Raw genomic sequence first — 5,688 nt, 5'->3', positions numbered from 1 at the left:
AGTTTCCCATATTTCTGCGTAGACTCAAGTAGTGCAGCCTGCCATGGCGGATTCCTCGGGCAAGATATAGGGACCAGAGTGGGGGGAGGGTTAGGGGGGGGGGGGAGATCAGGTAAAAACAAGTTTAAGCAAAAAATATCAGAGGGTAATGTGACGTCCCAAGCGCGTTCACAGAGAAAATTGTGCTAAGCGGACGGGACGTGTTATGAATAATAGAGTTACTGAAACTTCTGTAGAAAGAACGCTAGAACCTATTTTTCACAATTATCGTCTTCGTCTTCCGAAGGAAGTCAAAAACGGCCTTAACACCGCATTCCTGCCATGTATAATGGTAACACTTGATATGGAATGAGAGTGCGATGTGTCACAGAATTCAGTCACTTCTCCCGGAAATGCGCTAATCTTTCTCTTTCATGATCGCTATCTACTTCTGGGTTACGCATCATTACCCTTTTTTGAAAACAACGAAATAGCAAGCTGTCATCGACAACAAATTTTACAAAAACAAACGTGATCTGGTAGTGCTAGGCGTGATTTGTGCTATGTGAATAAATGTTCATATTGAAGTATCAAATAGCGCGAAATGACAAGGGGAAGATAGACACCCGAGATGCGTTCGTATCCAAGTGCATTTTGTTTAAATAAATATTATACCTATTCAAAACCCTCATAGCTATCTCATCCATAGGGGATGGCCGATGGGCTATTCTACATTTATCAGAGATGCACGTCAATTTCTTCCTAATATCGGCAGAGAATCCTGGAAGGCTCATAATTTTGAGCTTGGTTCATTTCGGCATTTCTTCAGAAGCATATTGAAGTGAAAATTTCATTGTCAGTCTGCTGTCCCCCACCCTCTTCTCCTGTCTTTTTTTTTCTCGTCTTCGTCTGGGTGTGCTATAGGCATGTGAAAAGTCATCATGATGCCACGGCCGCTTACATTTTGGCGCAATTACCAAGAAAACGAGCTCGTTTTCTCCTCTGAAAGAAACTGTTGCTGCGGATAAAATAAAAGACAGCGTTGCTCATTAAGGTCTACAGGTTTAAATGGCATCGATGATTATCTGTTGCATTTTACTGTGGACGGTGTGCTAGAGGGTTTGCATATATTGTGCAAACGGGACCTTACAGCCCCTTCCTAAATTCACCTATCCTTCTCAAATCTGCACGGTATTCCAATTATTAGCACGGTGGTTCGCATGAGATTATAAAACCACTCAAAACGCGCTGGCGCGTGCAGACTTTCATATGAGTTCAGGACGGTGGCAACAAGTTCACTCTGTAAACAGCTTTGTGTGCGTGTATGCGTTCGCGTCACTGTGTTATGTGCTAGATTAATTGCCATTTAACTTATACCTATGTTACATAGAATAAAAACGTTGACTTACATTGAAGCCAATTGATTCTACAGTATCTCGACAAATATTCGCGATTCTCCACGAGGTTGTAAGTGTCAATAAATCATTGCAGTGCCTAGTGTTGTGCCCTCATCGCTAAACTTCTCAACTCGGCATCCATGTGTGGTTCCATTACACCGCTGCCCTCCTTCCCCGAACCACGCTGCAGGCACGCTGCGAAGGTGTAGAGAAAATTTTGGTATTACCTGATCCTTATGAACTTGGGTTCTTGTTAAATTATGTCAGGCCGGCAAAGTTATTTCTAGGACCACAGCCCTAGCAACCGTGGAAGTTCTTGAGGAATGATATTGCGAATATCAGGTATATTGGCTTGGCCGGGGACCTGTGATAAGACGACTCCCACAATGTCCTTTTGCATTAGCACCGCATAACTCTATCCCCCCCCCCCCCGGCCCACTCCGTTATGAACTGTGAAACATCATTCACAAGCAAGAACACGGCGTCGGGTAGATGTTTCTCCTGTTTGTACAATTTCGCTAGTTTTGTTGCTTATTGCTGGTAATCGCGTACCGTCCTTCACTGTGAAGATGTTACGATTTCGTACGCTTCACACGTCGTTGGTTAAGAATCTTCGTGCGAACGTCTGAAAAGCTACTGAACAGAGCCCAGTTCTTCATGTGCCATATAAGACCTCACAACTGCCTTCTGCTCCTGCGGCTAAATGAACCTCCGACACTTGGGCCAGAGAGGGGAGGAGAGAGATCAACGGGAGGTGCACCACGACAACTAATTTCGCCACCGCAGGGGTCTTCATAATCCTACATAGTTGAGGCACATAGTCGAGGCATTTGAAATGAAAACCAAGAGTTTTCATTCAGCTCTCACGACGCGATCTTTCACAGGTGCGTGCACGAAAGCTCAGGCTAGCGGGCGCTTTTTATTTCACCGCGTGTGGTGGCCTTCTTCCATTCCACATTTAATGCCGTCGGCGCTGCTGTGCGCACCGCTTTTTAACAACCCTCGGGAAGTTTCTTCAAAGCACCCTAAGCTTCGGCAATCGCATTCCCGCACCCCGCTTCAATCTTCCACCCTTACACGTGCAGCTCTTGTGTGCACCCAGAGTGCGGGCAAGTTGTCTCGCGAAAAGTGGGCTTCCGAGGTGAACAACCGACCGAAACGTTTTACAGCCCCCGAGCTTTAAATTGAATTAGACTGGAACGCGCCACTTGTTCTCCTGGCAGCAAAGACACATGCCAAGTAGCTGGACGCCTGCCTGCCTGAAGCACAAGCGACATCTAGTCTAATTGAATCAGCCCGCTTCGTTTGGTTAAGCTCGATCTCAGAAGTATTTCCCAGCACATCTCAACGGCCGCGCCTCTTCTTCCGCATAGTCGGATCAGAAAAGTGCTCGTGTACCTTGAAGTGTTTGCGGTGCGCGCAAAGACAGACTGTTTACGTTCTGTGGTTTCCTGCTGCCTCCAAATGCTGGTGGCTGGTGAGTTGCACTTACTGTACGTTGTGAATGGTCAAAAAGGCAAGAACCCTAGCTTTGTCCCATTGCCTTTTAACCCCGCCACGAACAATGCGCATAAAAGACTCCGCTTACGACCATCCTTTATTTTTTTTTTAATTCCAAGGGACTTAACAATGCTCTCATTTCGAAATCAGACCGATTTTGTAGTGTAAGCGACGACCATCTATACTGTTTACTAATTAAGGTGATCTTAATCGATAAGTTGGAATAGTGCTATGTCTTATTCCTATATTTTTATACATTTTTCAAGCAATTCAGCCCGAAAAGCTGCAGATAATAGGCCATAATGAAAGTAGGAAAGAGTACTGTATGCGCTCTGCAGCCGACGTACGGGGCATTATCTGAGTGGCCCGCAACTAGTTCTCGCATGTGCGTGTTTGGACCGTTTATACCTTACCGTGTCGCGCGTGGTAGGCGTACCGGACAAAGAAAACAGTAACGTGCCCTGCAACGTAGCTGACAAGTGACTGCGTATCCATATAACACAGAACGTCAACGTTCTGTGTAAGGGAGGAGACGTCTGGCAACAACCGGTGCAGGAGAGCACATGGACGTGCTTCGCTTTATTTCCCCAAGGTTTGCACAGTGACAACAATGGCTACGTGAACATAGGTGCCGGTTTCAGTGGTACACATCAAAAGGGCACAATGGCAGCAACTTTGAAGCCAGGAATTTGTTTTCTCCTATTCTACGTTCGTGTAGTGCTTTTGAAGCAATATGACTTTTTGTTTTTTGCCCCTGTACAATCGAGACGAACGTGCTTGAACTACTAATTCTTTGGCAACCAGCACACAGCTGGTAGAACCTATTTTCTTTTTCAAATAATATATAACAGGCCTTGTACAATGTCTTAGAATTCAGGGGTTCTCCTCTTAAGACACAGTAGTAAGACCATGTCGACTTACGTCTATGTACCGGCCTCATACTGGCGTGCAGTTCTGAGACAGCCGTTGAGTACAAACTTCAAGGACCAGGGGCCCCAATTTACAAAGCTTTTCGTTCGTAAGTACTCTTTCCCATTGGCCGGCCGCCTCTGCTAGTAATATGTGCAGCATCAGGATTCGCTAAAACTTGCTGTTATAAAAACAATCCTAGCGCATTAGAGCTCTTTGAGAATATGGACCTTGTTTTCTGGCCTGTAGCGTTAGCACTCATCGCTTCGAGAATACACCTAGTTGGCACTTAACGGAAAAGAAGAGCTGAAGTCACCTAATCCACCCTTCCACGATGCCTTGTATTTTATCTGTGAGAGCTTTTAGGCTATAATGCAACTATAATCCGCCCTTCCACGATGCCTTGTATTTTATCTGTGAGAAATGTTAGCCTGTAATGCAGTTATAATCCGCCGATATATTCATGTGACACCTTGTTTTTTGCAATGTCCATTTTACGTAGTATCTCTTGTTTTCTTTTCTTTTTCATCTTGCTTTTTTCTTTGTTTCTTTTTAAGGAAACCTGCTTCATGCTTAGATGATGTTACAGTGCTCATTGGGTTCCCCTCAGCAAGTTTTCTTTCTTAACTTCTTTCTTTCCGAACGGTCCTTCGTTAAAAGGAGCTCATTAGGCTTCAAAGCACGCATGAGCTTCCGCTGTGGAGCGTCGCTGCTTTCGACCCTAGAGAATGTATTTTCACTCTTACTTTTTTTCCCCTCCGTTAGCGCGCTCGCTTAGTTGGAGGCAAACGGAAGTCGCCTTTGCGCATTCTCGACATTCCCTACAACGAGCTGCATCCTCATAGGCTTCACTCGTTGGTACACAAAATAGCGGGATCCACGCGCTATAGGTGGTGTTTGCGCGATGCAAATTAGTGCCAGATGAAAAATCGGTTCATGCGCTCCAAGCTGTCCATTTCCCTCTTCTTGCTATCTTGCCTGGCGACTCTGTAGTCTGAACTTTGAGAGTTCGCAAAATTTCATGACCAAATGTTTAAAAAAATATGAACAAATGTGCCACTCTTTATCATTTATGCCGGGATGTATCGGTCAAAAGCGTCCCTGTTAGTTTCAGCAGGGCCAGCATAACGCTGAGTGTTGTACAGATGTTGTGGTCTAAACTGGGCATGAACATCGTTGAGATGTCGGCCCCCTATACAAAACGTGAGAGTAACAGAGTAGGAGAAGCCGTCACTTCGAAATGGAGAAGTTGGCTCTGCCTAAAGCAGCCAGTTATAATAGAGCGAGTTTGAGCTTCAACAACATGGTTCCATCCTATAAAAGAAGAACAAATAAAAAATGCAGCTCCCATACACTCTAGGAATCGATCCTATGTGAAGCATTATGCAATATGCTGGCTAGCCAGCACCGATTGGGTTTCTGCAAAGCTTTACTACGTGGAACATGAAATGAAATTGATCACATCATTTCTGTCGAACCCAGCATAGTGCAAGATGTAGAAGTGTTAGGTAGGGTAAAGTGTAGGGATCATAGGTTAGTGAGGACTAGGATTCACCTGCATTTGAAGAGAGAAATAGTAAAATTGACCAAGAAGAAACAGGCCAACCTAAATGCAGTAAACTAATTCAGACTGCTACTTGCAAACAAATATGCAGCCTTACAACAGAGAGATGAAGATCACATAGAAGTAATGAATGAAACTGTAACTAGGCTGGCTTCAGAAGCAGCAATAGAAGTGGGAGACAAGGCACCTAGGCAACCATTAGGTAAGCTCTCCCAAGTAACAAATGACCTAATAAAGAAAGACAAAAATTTAAAGTGTCCAACTCAAGAGATCAGATAGAATTCGCGGAACTGTCAAAACTAATCAACAAGGAGAAAATAAGAGATATTCAAAACAGTA

Source organism: Dermacentor albipictus, chromosome 1 (assembly GCF_038994185.2).
Source record: "Dermacentor albipictus isolate Rhodes 1998 colony chromosome 1, USDA_Dalb.pri_finalv2, whole genome shotgun sequence".
Taxonomy (NCBI): domain Eukaryota; kingdom Metazoa; phylum Arthropoda; class Arachnida; order Ixodida; family Ixodidae; genus Dermacentor; species Dermacentor albipictus.
This window is presented reverse-complemented; position numbering follows the sequence as displayed.